The sequence below is a fragment of the Anomaloglossus baeobatrachus genome, unplaced genomic scaffold (assembly GCF_048569485.1).
Source record: "Anomaloglossus baeobatrachus isolate aAnoBae1 unplaced genomic scaffold, aAnoBae1.hap1 Scaffold_2668, whole genome shotgun sequence".
Classification (NCBI taxonomy): Eukaryota; Metazoa; Chordata; class Amphibia; order Anura; family Aromobatidae; genus Anomaloglossus; species Anomaloglossus baeobatrachus.
Genome location: NW_027442189.1, coordinates 139,216 through 152,486, shown reverse-complemented (window position 1 = coordinate 152,486; position 13,271 = coordinate 139,216). Strand labels below are relative to the sequence as shown.

General features: G+C 47.6%; 7 non-coding genes across 7 annotated transcripts; all 7 read right to left on the bottom strand.

Annotated features, from left to right (window-relative positions):
* Positions 1-895: 895 nt before the first annotated feature.
* On the bottom strand, positions 896-1,086 carry LOC142264551 (U2 spliceosomal RNA). Its single transcript, XR_012731035.1, has one exon. It is a non-coding gene; the product is annotated as a U2 spliceosomal RNA (small nuclear RNA).
* Positions 1,087-2,203: 1,117 nt separating this feature from the next.
* LOC142264550 (U2 spliceosomal RNA) lies at positions 2,204-2,394 on the bottom strand. The gene has a single exon (XR_012731034.1). It is a non-coding gene; the product is annotated as a U2 spliceosomal RNA (small nuclear RNA).
* A 1,117-nt stretch (positions 2,395-3,511) lies between these two features.
* Positions 3,512-3,702, bottom strand: LOC142264522 (U2 spliceosomal RNA). Its single transcript, XR_012731009.1, has one exon. It is a non-coding gene; the product is annotated as a U2 spliceosomal RNA (small nuclear RNA).
* Positions 3,703-4,819: 1,117 nt separating this feature from the next.
* On the bottom strand, positions 4,820-5,010 carry LOC142264521 (U2 spliceosomal RNA). The gene has a single exon (XR_012731008.1). It is a non-coding gene; the product is annotated as a U2 spliceosomal RNA (small nuclear RNA).
* A 1,117-nt stretch (positions 5,011-6,127) lies between these two features.
* On the bottom strand, positions 6,128-6,318 carry LOC142264520 (U2 spliceosomal RNA). Its single transcript, XR_012731007.1, has one exon. It is a non-coding gene; the product is annotated as a U2 spliceosomal RNA (small nuclear RNA).
* Positions 6,319-7,435: 1,117 nt separating this feature from the next.
* LOC142264519 (U2 spliceosomal RNA) lies at positions 7,436-7,626 on the bottom strand. The gene has a single exon (XR_012731006.1). It is a non-coding gene; the product is annotated as a U2 spliceosomal RNA (small nuclear RNA).
* A 1,115-nt stretch (positions 7,627-8,741) lies between these two features.
* On the bottom strand, positions 8,742-8,932 carry LOC142264518 (U2 spliceosomal RNA). The gene has a single exon (XR_012731005.1). It is a non-coding gene; the product is annotated as a U2 spliceosomal RNA (small nuclear RNA).
* Between the last annotated feature and the right edge of the window lie 4,339 nt (positions 8,933-13,271).

Sequence of the window (13,271 nt, the reverse complement as noted above, 5' to 3'; positions counted from 1 at the left end):
GCAACTCCCCTCCCCCTTGCAGTCTTTCCAATTCACGATACAAAAAGACGGACAGGACAGGTTGCCTGACTTTCCGTCACTGCCACCCTTTGCCATCCTTACCCGTAGAAAGCCCTTTCATCATCCCCAAACCCTAATCTTTTCCCTTTCCTTCCCAGCCCCCAAACCCTGCCCTCTGTACCTTTCTCACCACCCGCTTCCCTTCTCCTGTCATCCCCCTACCACCCGGGAAAAAAAGAGATTGCCCCCTCCTTCCACTAGCCCACCCTCCCACCCAAAGAACAACTTCTTCTGCGCAGCTTGTTTTCTAGGCAGCAGCGCTATTGTGATGTCATCGGGGGGCATTGTGACAAGCCGCCAGTGTTCCGTCTCTTCATGTTGTGCACTGTTCAAACCGAAAATACATCAACAGGCAGGCTACAGAAAAGCTTACTAACAAAGGTTAGAGAGGGGCTTTCTCAGAGGGCTTTTTACAGTTTGTCTATTCCCAATTAGCCGGTTTAGTATACTTAATGAAAGTACTAATTCTTTCATAGGCCGCCCATTCTTAGTATTTGACGTTCAGGTAACAACAGGTAACTTTATTTGGAGTGGAAGCAGAGAGATAACACCAGATGCCAATTGTAGATCCTCTCACACCTGTGGTCACTGCAGCATCTGACTCCACTTTGTCCAAAAGGGATCTATTCCATTCAATTACACATGATCTAGATTAGACTGACAACAAGATACTGCACGGGACATAGCAGAGTTGGTGAAGTTGAGTGGTGATGAGTTTGCTATTTGGATGAATAAAGCAAGTAAAAAGTGTGTTAGATAAAAATTCATTTCAATTCGCTAATCGGGCTAATATGAATCAGGTGAATCGAGTTCTGCTTTTGGAAACTGGGTTAAGAAGGGGTGCACCGTTCCTGGAGGTACTGCAATACCAGGTCAATGCGTGGAGTGGACAGAGCAAGCTCTTTTTCCATCTCCCTGTTCTAAAACTCCATTTAATATATGGTCCCCAGATAGGGGACGTATCAGATATTAAACTGATAAGAACAGATACTACACTTGATCTTAGCCAAAAGGCCGAGAAGCGATAACCAGAATTGGTTTGGGCCTCGAGTGGCACCCTGGCCTATGCCGGACACATCTTAGGGAGAGAGAGCGAGAGGGAGACAAACCCACGCCTACACAAGACATTTTGTCACCCAAGCCAACCCTTGAAAAGGCTGCTTTGCAGAGCAAAAACAAGAAGAATGGTGCGTTTTGCAGCCGCCGCCCACTGCAATGAATCTGAATAACTCCTCCTTTAGGGCGCAAGCAACTCCCCTCCCCCTTGCAGTCTTTCCAATTCACGATACAAAAAGACGGACAGGACAGGTTGCCTGACTTTCCGTCACTGCCACCCTTTGCCATCCTTACCCGTAGAAAGCCCTTTCATCATCCCCAAACCCTAATCTTTTCCCTTTCCTTCCCAGCCCCCAAACCCTGCCCTCTGTACCTTTCTCACCACCCGCTTCCCTTCTCCTGTCATCCCCCTACCACCCGGGAAAAAAAGAGATTGCCCCCTCCTTCCACTAGCCCACCCTCCCACCCAAAGAACAACTTCTTCTGCGCAGCTTGTTTTCTAGGCAGCAGCGCTATTGTGATGTCATCGGGGGGCATTGTGACAAGCCGCCAGTGTTCCGTCTCTTCATGTTGTGCACTGTTCAAACCGAAAATACATCAACAGGCAGGCTACAGAAAAGCTTACTAACAAAGGTTAGAGAGGGGCTTTCTCAGAGGGCTTTTTACAGTTTGTCTATTCCCAATTAGCCGGTTTAGTATACTTAATGAAAGTACTAATTCTTTCATAGGCCGCCCATTCTTAGTATTTGACGTTCAGGTAACAACAGGTAACTTTATTTGGAGTGGAAGCAGAGAGATAACACCAGATGCCAATTGTAGATCCTCTCACACCTGTGGTCACTGCAGCATCTGACTCCACTTTGTCCAAAAGGGATCTATTCCATTCAATTACACATGATCTAGATTAGACTGACAACAAGATACTGCACGGGACATAGCAGAGTTGGTGAAGTTGAGTGGTGATGAGTTTGCTATTTGGATGAATAAAGCAAGTAAAAAGTGTGTTAGATAAAAATTCATTTCAATTCGCTAATCGGGCTAATATGAATCAGGTGAATCGAGTTCTGCTTTTGGAAACTGGGTTAAGAAGGGGTGCACCGTTCCTGGAGGTACTGCAATACCAGGTCAATGCGTGGAGTGGACAGAGCAAGCTCTTTTTCCATCTCCCTGTTCTAAAATTCCATTTAATATATGGTCCCCAGATAGGGGACGTATCAGATATTAAACTGATAAGAACAGATACTACACTTGATCTTAGCCAAAAGGCCGAGAAGCGATAACCAGAATTGGTTTGGGCCTCGAGTGGCACCCTGGCCTATGCCGGACACATCTTAGGGAGAGAGAGCGAGAGGGAGACAAACCCACGCCTACACAAGACATTTTGTCACCCAAGCCAACCCTTGAAAAGGCTGCTTTGCAGAGCAAAAACAAGAAGAATGGTGCGTTTTGCAGCCGCCGCCCACTGCAATGAATCTGAATAACTCCTCCTTTAGGGCGCAAGCAACTCCCCTCCCCCTTGCAGTCTTTCCAATTCACGATACAAAAAGACGGACAGGACAGGTTGCCTGACTTTCCGTCACTGCCACCCTTTGCCATCCTTACCCGTAGAAAGCCCTTTCATCATCCCCAAACCCTAATCTTTTCCCTTTCCTTCCCAGCCCCCAAACCCTGCCCTCTGTACCTTTCTCACCACCCGCTTCCCTTCTCCTGTCATCCCCCTACCACCCGGGAAAAAAAGAGATTGCCCCCTCCTTCCACTAGCCCACCCTCCCACCCAAAGAACAACTTCTTCTGCGCAGCTTGTTTTCTAGGCAGCAGCGCTATTGTGATGTCATCGGGGGGCATTGTGACAAGCCGCCAGTGTTCCGTCTCTTCATGTTGTGCACTGTTCAAACCGAAAATACATCAACAGGCAGGCTACAGAAAAGCTTACTAACAAAGGTTAGAGAGGGGCTTTCTCAGAGGGCTTTTTACAGTTTGTCTATTCCCAATTAGCCGGTTTAGTATACTTAATGAAAGTACTAATTCTTTCATAGGCCGCCCATTCTTAGTATTTGACGTTCAGGTAACAACAGGTAACTTTATTTGGAGTGGAAGCAGAGAGATAACACCAGATGCCAATTGTAGATCCTCTCACACCTGTGGTCACTGCAGCATCTGACTCCACTTTGTCCAAAAGGGATCTATTCCATTCAATTACACATGATCTAGATTAGACTGACAACAAGATACTGCACGGGACATAGCAGAGTTGGTGAAGTTGAGTGGTGATGAGTTTGCTATTTGGATGAATAAAGCAAGTAAAAAGTGTGTTAGATAAAAATTCATTTCAATTCGCTAATCGGGCTAATATGAATCAGGTGAATCGAGTTCTGCTTTTGGAAACTGGGTTAAGAAGGGGTGCACCGTTCCTGGAGGTACTGCAATACCAGGTCAATGCGTGGAGTGGACAGAGCAAGCTCTTTTTCCATCTCCCTGTTCTAAAAATCCATTTAATATATGGTCCCCAGATAGGGGACGTATCAGATATTAAACTGATAAGAACAGATACTACACTTGATCTTAGCCAAAAGGCCGAGAAGCGATAACCAGAATTGGTTTGGGCCTCGAGTGGCACCCTGGCCTATGCCGGACACATCTTAGGGAGAGAGAGCGAGAGGGAGACAAACCCACGCCTACACAAGACATTTTGTCACCCAAGCCAACCCTTGAAAAGGCTGCTTTGCAGAGCAAAAACAAGAAGAATGGTGCGTTTTGCAGCCGCCGCCCTCTGCAATGAATCTGAATAACTCCTCCTTTAGGGCGCAAGCAACTCCCCTCCCCCTTGCAGTCTTTCCAATTCACGATACAAAAAGACGGACAGGACAGGTTGCCTGACTTTCCGTCACTGCCACCCTTTGCCATCCTTACCCGTAGAAAGCCCTTTCATCATCCCCAAACCCTAATCTTTTCCCTTTCCTTCCCAGCCCCCAAACCCTGCCCTCTGTACCTTTCTCACCACCCGCTTCCCTTCTCCTGTCATCCCCCTACCACCCGGGAAAAAAAGAGATTGCCCCCTCCTTCCACTAGCCCACCCTCCCACCCAAAGAACAACTTCTTCTGCGCAGCTTGTTTTCTAGGCAGCAGCGCTATTGTGATGTCATCGGGGGGCATTGTGACAAGCCGCCAGTGTTCCGTCTCTTCATGTTGTGCACTGTTCAAACCGAAAATACATCAACAGGCAGGCTACAGAAAAGCTTACTAACAAAGGTTAGAGAGGGGCTTTCTCAGAGGGCTTTTTACAGTTTGTCTATTCCCAATTAGCCGGTTTAGTATACTTAATGAAAGTACTAATTCTTTCATAGGCCGCCCATTCTTAGTATTTGACGTTCAGGTAACAACAGGTAACTTTATTTGGAGTGGAAGCAGAGAGATAACACCAGATGCCAATTGTAGATCCTCTCACACCTGTGGTCACTGCAGCATCTGACTCCACTTTGTCCAAAAGGGATCTATTCCATTCAATTACACATGATCTAGATTAGACTGACAACAAGATACTGCACGGGACATAGCAGAGTTGGTGAAGTTGAGTGGTGATGAGTTTGCTATTTGGATGAATAAAGCAAGTAAAAAGTGTGTTAGATAAAAATTCATTTCAATTCGCTAATCGGGCTAATATGAATCAGGTGAATCGAGTTCTGCTTTTGGAAACTGGGTTAAGAAGGGGTGCACCGTTCCTGGAGGTACTGCAATACCAGGTCAATGCGTGGAGTGGACAGAGCAAGCTCTTTTTCCATCTCCCTGTTCTAAAAATCCATTTAATATATGGTCCCCAGATAGGGGACGTATCAGATATTAAACTGATAAGAACAGATACTACACTTGATCTTAGCCAAAAGGCCGAGAAGCGATAACCAGAATTGGTTTGGGCCTCGAGTGGCACCCTGGCCTATGCCGGACACATCTTAGGGAGAGAGAGCGAGAGGGAGACAAACCCACGCCTACACAAGACATTTTGTCACCCAAGCCAACCCTTGAAAAGGCTGCTTTGCAGAGCAAAAACAAGAAGAATGGTGCGTTTTGCAGCCGCCGCCCACTGCAATGAATCTGAATAACTCCTCCTTTAGGGCGCAAGCAACTCCCCTCCCCCTTGCAGTCTTTCCAATTCACGATACAAAAAGACGGACAGGACAGGTTGCCTGACTTTCCGTCACTGCCACCCTTTGCCATCCTTACCCGTAGAAAGCCCTTTCATCATCCCCAAACCCTAATCTTTTCCCTTTCCTTCCCAGCCCCCAAACCCTGCCCTCTGTACCTTTCTCACCACCCGCTTCCCTTCTCCTGTCATCCCCCTACCACCCGGGAAAAAAAGAGATTGCCCCCTCCTTCCACTAGCCCACCCTCCCACCCAAAGAACAACTTCTTCTGCGCAGCTTGTTTTCTAGGCAGCAGCGCTATTGTGATGTCATCGGGGGGCATTGTGACAAGCCGCCAGTGTTCCGTCTCTTCATGTTGTGCACTGTTCAAACCGAAAATACATCAACAGGCAGGCTACAGAAAAGCTTACTAACAAAGGTTAGAGAGGGGCTTTCTCAGAGGGCTTTTTACAGTTTGTCTATTCCCAATTAGCCGGTTTAGTATACTTAATGAAAGTACTAATTCTTTCATAGGCCGCCCATTCTTAGTATTTGACGTTCAGGTAACAACAGGTAACTTTATTTGGAGTGGAAGCAGAGAGATAACACCAGATGCCAATTGTAGATCCTCTCACACCTGTGGTCACTGCAGCATCTGACTCCACTTTGTCCAAAAGGGATCTATTCCATTCAATTACACATGATCTAGATTAGACTGACAACAAGATACTGCACGGGACATAGCAGAGTTGGTGAAGTTGAGTGGTGATGAGTTTGCTATTTGGATGAATAAAGCAAGTAAAAAGTGTGTTAGATAAAAATTCATTTCAATTCGCTAATCGGGCTAATATGAATCAGGTGAATCGAGTTCTGCTTTTGGAAACTGGGTTAAGAAGGGGTGCACCGTTCCTGGAGGTACTGCAATACCAGGTCAATGCGTGGAGTGGACAGAGCAAGCTCTTTTTCCATCTCCCTGTTCTAAAAATCCATTTAATATATGGTCCCCAGATAGGGGACGTATCAGATATTAAACTGATAAGAACAGATACTACACTTGATCTTAGCCAAAAGGCCGAGAAGCGATAACCAGAATTGGTTTGGGCCTCGAGTGGCACCCTGGCCTATGCCGGACACATCTTAGGGAGAGAGAGCGAGAGGGAGACAAACCCACGCCTACACAAGACATTTTGTCACCCAAGCCAACCCTTGAAAAGGCTGCTTTGCAGAGCAAAAACAAGAAGAATGGTGCGTTTTGCAGCCGCCGCCCACTGCAATGAATCTGAATAACTCCTCCTTTAGGGCGCAAGCAACTCCCCTCCCCCTTGCAGTCTTTCCAATTCACGATACAAAAAGACGGACAGGACAGGTTGCCTGACTTTCCGTCACTGCCACCCTTTGCCATCCTTACCCGTAGAAAGCCCTTTCATCATCCCCAAACCCTAATCTTTTCCCTTTCCTTCCCAGCCCCCAAACCCTGCCCTCTGTACCTTTCTCACCACCCGCTTCCCTTCTCCTGTCATCCCCCTACCACCCGGGAAAAAAAGAGATTGCCCCCTCCTTCCACTAGCCCACCCTCCCACCCAAAGAACAACTTCTTCTGCGCAGCTTGTTTTCTAGGCAGCAGCGCTATTGTGATGTCATCGGGGGGCATTGTGACAAGCCGCCAGTGTTCCGTCTCTTCATGTTGTGCACTGTTCAAACCGAAAATACATCAACAGGCAGGCTACAGAAAAGCTTACTAACAAAGGTTAGAGAGGGGCTTTCTCAGAGGGCTTTTTACAGTTTGTCTATTCCCAATTAGCCGGTTTAGTATACTTAATGAAAGTACTAATTCTTTCATAGGCCGCCCATTCTTAGTATTTGACGTTCAGGTAACAACAGGTAACTTTATTTGGAGTGGAAGCAGAGAGATAACACCAGATGCCAATTGTAGATCCTCTCACACCTGTGGTCACTGCAGCATCTGACTCCACTTTGTCCAAAAGGGATCTATTCCATTCAATTACACATGATCTAGATTAGACTGACAACAAGATACTGCACGGGACATAGCAGAGTTGGTGAAGTTGAGTGGTGATGAGTTTGCTATTTGGATGAATAAAGCAAGTAAAAAGTGTGTTAGATAAAAATTCATTTCAATTCGCTAATCGGGCTAATATGAATCAGGTGAATCGAGTTCTGCTTTTGGAAACTGGGTTAAGAAGGGGTGCACCGTTCCTGGAGGTACTGCAATACCAGGTCAATGCGTGGAGTGGACAGAGCAAGCTCTTTTTCCATCTCCCTGTTCTAAAAATCCATTTAATATATGGTCCCCAGATAGGGGACGTATCAGATATTAAACTGATAAGAACAGATACTACACTTGATCTTAGCCAAAAGGCCGAGAAGCGATAACCAGAATTGGTTTGGGCCTCGAGTGGCACCCTGGCCTATGCCGGACACATCTTAGGGAGAGAGCGAGAGGGAGACAAACCCACGCCTACACAAGACATTTTGTCACCCAAGCCAACCCTTGAAAAGGCTGCTTTGCAGAGCAAAAACAAGAAGAATGGTGCGTTTTGCAGCCGCCGCCCACTGCAATGAATCTGAATAACTCCTCCTTTAGGGCGCAAGCAACTCCCCTCCCCCTTGCAGTCTTTCCAATTCACGATACAAAAAGACGGACAGGACAGGTTGCCTGACTTTCCGTCACTGCCACCCTTTGCCATCCTTACCCGTAGAAAGCCCTTTCATCATCCCCAAACCCTAATCTTTTCCCTTTCCTTCCCAGCCCCCAAACCCTGCCCTCTGTACCTTTCTCACCACCCGCTTCCCTTCTCCTGTCATCCCCCTACCACCCGGGAAAAAAAGAGATTGCCCCCTCCTTCCACTAGCCCACCCTCCCACCCAAAGAACAACTTCTTCTGCGCAGCTTGTTTTCTAGGCAGCAGCGCTATTGTGATGTCATCGGGGGGCATTGTGACAAGCCGCCAGTGTTCCGTCTCTTCATGTTGTGCACTGTTCAAACCGAAAATACATCAACAGGCAGGCTACAGAAAAGCTTACTAACAAAGGTTAGAGAGGGGCTTTCTCAGAGGGCTTTTTACAGTTTGTCTATTCCCAATTAGCCGGTTTAGTATACTTAATGAAAGTACTAATTCTTTCATAGGCCGCCCATTCTTAGTATTTGACGTTCAGGTAACAACAGGTAACTTTATTTGGAGTGGAAGCAGAGAGATAACACCAGATGCCAATTGTAGATCCTCTCACACCTGTGGTCACTGCAGCATCTGACTCCACTTTGTCCAAAAGGGATCTATTCCATTCAATTACACATGATCTAGATTAGACTGACAACAAGATACTGCACGGGACATAGCAGAGTTGGTGAAGTTGAGTGGTGATGAGTTTGCTATTTGGATGAATAAAGCAAGTAAAAAGTGTGTTAGATAAAAATTCATTTCAATTCGCTAATCGGGCTAATATGAATCAGGTGAATCGAGTTCTGCTTTTGGAAACTGGGTTAAGAAGGGGTGCACCGTTCCTGGAGGTACTGCAATACCAGGTCAATGCGTGGAGTGGACAGAGCAAGCTCTTTTTCCATCTCCCTGTTCTAAAAATCCATTTAATATATGGTCCCCAGATAGGGGACGTATCAGATATTAAACTGATAAGAACAGATACTACACTTGATCTTAGCCAAAAGGCCGAGAAGCGATAACCAGAATTGGTTTGGGCCTCGAGTGGCACCCTGGCCTATGCCGGACACATCTTAGGGAGAGAGCGAGAGGGAGACAAACCCACGCCTACACAAGACATTTTGTCACCCAAGCCAACCCTTGAAAAGGCTGCTTTGCAGAGCAAAAACAAGAAGAATGGTGCGTTTTGCAGCCGCCGCCCACTGCAATGAATCTGAATAACTCCTCCTTTAGGGCGCAAGCAACTCCCCTCCCCCTTGCAGTCTTTCCAATTCACGATACAAAAAGACGGACAGGACAGGTTGCCTGACTTTCCGTCACTGCCACCCTTTGCCATCCTTACCCGTAGAAAGCCCTTTCATCATCCCCAAACCCTAATCTTTTCCCTTTCCTTCCCAGCCCCCAAACCCTGCCCTCTGTACCTTTCTCACCACCCGCTTCCCTTCTCCTGTCATCCCCCTACCACCCGGGAAAAAAAGAGATTGCCCCCTCCTTCCACTAGCCCACTGTTACGGTTGCTGCGAGCACTGGAGACTATGTCCAGATTTCTTGCTACTGCACATGTGCGAGCGCTGGAGACTAAGTCCAGATTTCTTGCTACTGCACATGTGCGAGCGCTGGAGACTAAGTCCAGATTTCTTGCTACTGCACATGTGCGAGCGCTGGAGACTAAGTCCAGATTTCTTGCTACTGCACATGTGCGAGCGCCGGAGACTAAGTCCAATCTTGGAGCCATTGCACATGTGCGGGTGACATCATCGCTGACACGAGGTCACATGTCTCTGACACCTTCTATGCCGATTGGTCGCTGGTCATGTGCTTGTGACGTCTTGCTCGGTGATAGGCCAGCATGACGTCACTCCTGTCGTTCTGGAAGCGGATTGGCTCTGGTGTCCTCCATCTTGGATGAGGCACAGAGTCTATATAAGACCCTGACACACGCCGCATGGTGCTCAGTCCTCTTGGTTCATGCATATGAGTAGACGCTCTGTGCGCGTTCCTCTAGGCATTCCTCTGTCTATGCTAGGTGAGCGCTACCGGCAGGGTAGCGTTCTTATACCTTACAGCTTCGGCTGCTGTCCGTATCCTTACCTCTTAGGGGAGCGGACATAGGCAGGTGCCTGAGGCACATGGTCTGGCTGGGCCTTGTGATTGTACTCGTAGGTGGACGTTGCCGCTAGGGTAACGTTCCTTATACTGCGTCTGGCAGTTGTTCGTATCCTCGCACACTAGGGGAGCGAACAGAGGTAGGAGCTTTGTGCGGCTTACGCTGCTGTTCGTCTCTTTTGCACCACTAGAAGAGCGGACCTAGGCAGGTGCCATATCTAGTGGTTCGTGTCCTCGCACACTAGTGGAGCGAACGCAGGTAGGAGCTTTGTGCGGCTTACGCTGCTGTTCGTCTCTTTTGCACCACTAGAAGAGCGGACCTAGGTAGGTGCCATTTCGCACACATTGCCTTTGTATCTGTGATTATTAACAGAGATCATTCCACACACCCTCCAAGTAAGGGAGGAATTGCTTTACTTTCTTATTATATCCTTCTGTGAGTTAACAGAGGTATTGCACTCTGCCATAGTCTGCAGCAAAGTCTTTGCACGGTGGACCCTGACTGTCTGATACTCCTTTCGGTTATTATCAGACAGCCCCCCGTAACATTAGGACTGAGCCAAGGGTCTGGCAGTTATGGCAGAATATCAGCAGTTACACCGTTACGTACAAGTACTTGAGTCACGGCTCAAGAGTATAGAGGATAAACCTCAGACCATGGTGACATCTGCACATGATCCTCGACTTGCTCTACCAAACAGATATTCTGGCGATGCCAGATCATGTCGTGGTTTCATTAGTCAGTGTCAGATACACCTAGAGGTTAACTCTTCTCGCTTCTCTACGGAGAGGTCCAGAGTAGGCTTTATCATCTCCTTACTTCAGGACAAAGCCTTAGAATGGGCGACTCCCCTATGGGAGCGCTCTGATGTGGTTACTCTGAGACATCAAGACTTTCTTGATGCTCTTAAGGCGGTATTCATGGGTCCGCAGGTTACCCATGATGCGGCCCTGAGACTGTTAGATCTATCTCAGGGTTCGTTATCCACTAGTTCTTATGCCATTGCTTTTAGAACTCTGGTGGCAGAACTAGATTGGCCAGAGAAGGTGTTGATTCCTATCTTCTGGAGAGGGTTGGCTGGCTATGTCAAGGATGCCCTTGCTACTCGTGAAGTCCCTGCTTCTCTGGAGGACTTGATCACAGTAGCAACGAGGATCGATGTACGCCATAAGGAACGTAGACTCGAGGTCTCTTCCTCACGCCCTAAGCATCGGGCTATTCCAGTTGTTGAGGGTCCACTACCATCTTCCTCAGCATCTGAAACATCTCCCACTCCTATGGAGTTAGGTCATACGTTCTCCAGACTACGCAAGTCTGGTCCTCCTATATGTTACGTATGTCGTCAGGCTGGGCACTATGCCAACAAGTGTCCTAGTCGTCAGGGAAACTCCCTGGCCTAGTAACCATTAGAGGGGGGTTACTAGAGACGTCTTCTGCACCCTCTAAGTGTTGTATCCCAGGTCAGCTCTCGTTATCTGAGAATACATGGCCTATTATGGCTTTTGTGGATTCCGGAGCTGACGGGATTTTTGTGTCCTCAGGATTTGTAAAGAGACACAATATTCCCTCTATCATGTTAGAGGCGCCTATTCCTGTCCGTGTTGTTAATGGAACTATGTTGTCTGACTCCATTACATTGAGGACAGTTCCCTTGCGCCTTTCCCTGTCTCAGGGTCACATAGAGGAGATTTCTTTTCTTGTTTTGCCTGAGGGTATAGACGACGTCCTTCTGGGTCTTCCATGGCTTCGGACTCATGCTCCTCACATTGACTGGGAGTCTGACAGCATTATTAGTTGGGGTTCGAAATGTCAGTCCCGATGTCTTCCCTTACCACCTAAGGTCGTTGCAGTTGCATCAACTGATCTCTCTCCCATACCTACACCCTATTTGGATTTCGCTGACGTGTTCTCCAAACAGGGTGCTGAGGTTCTTCCACCCCATAGGCCGTATGACTGTGCCATAGACCTTATCCCAGGTTCGGTTCCACCTAAAGGCAGGGTTTACCCCCTGTCGATACCTGAGTCGGAGGCCATGTCGACCTATATAAGAGAGAGCTTAGAGAAGGGGTTCATTCGTAAGTCTGTCTCTCCCGCGGGAGCTGGGTTTTTCTTTGTTCGGAAGAAAGAGGGTGATTTGCGTCCCTGCATAGATTACAGGGGTCTCAACGCAATCACAATAAAGAACAAATACCCATTACCTTTAATTTCGGAGCTCTTTGACAGACTGAGAGGAGCTCAAGTTTTTACGAAGTTGGATCTGCGGGGTGCGTATAACTTGGTACGAATTCGAAAGGGTGACGAATGGAAGACCGCTTTTAACACCCGAGACGGTCACTATGAATACCTCGTCATGCCTTTTGGGTTATGTAATGCACCCGCAGTATTTCAGGACTTCGTAAATGATGTGTTCAGGGATTTACTGTTATCCTCAGTAGTGGTGTATCTGGACGACATCCTGATTTTTTCTCCTGATCTGGAGACTCATCGTCAGGATGTCGTTCGTGTCCTTTCCCGTTTAAGGGAGCACTCATTGTTTGCTAAACTCGAGAAATGTGTATTCGAGCAGTCCTCATTGCCTTTTTTGGGTTACATTATCTCACAAGAGGGTCTGGCTATGGATCCTGCGAAGCTCTCTGCTGTCCTGCAATGGTCCGAACCTCATTCCTTGAAGGCGGTGCAACGCTTCTTAGGATTTATAAATTATTACAGGCAGTTCATACCCCATTTTTCTACTTTGGTGGCCCCTTTGGTGGCCTTGACTAAGAAAGGTGCTAATCCCAAAGCCTGGTCTACTGAGACATCTCAGGCTTTTGAGGCAGTAAAAAGACACTTTTCAACTGCTCCCGTTCTTCAAAGACCCGATGAGAGTAAGCCCTTCCTCTTAGAGGTTGATGCCTCTTCAGTGGGTGCTGGTGCGGTCTTGTATCAAAAGAACGGTGCAGGTAGAAAAAGGCCGTGTTTCTTCTTTGCTAAAACCTTTTCACCGGCAGAGAGAAACTATACCATTGGGGATAGGGAACTGTTCGCCTTGAGATTAGCCTTGGAGGAGTGGCGTCACTTGCTGGAAGGAGCGAAACATCCTTTCCAGGTCTATACAGACCATAAGAATCTGACGTACTTACAAACCGCTCAGCGTCTGAATCCTCGCCAAGCCCGCTGGTCCTTGTTTTTCTCCCGCTTTCACTTCTCCATCAACTATTTGTCTGGGAGTAAGAATAACAAGGCAGACGCCCTGTCTCGCTCTATGCTTTC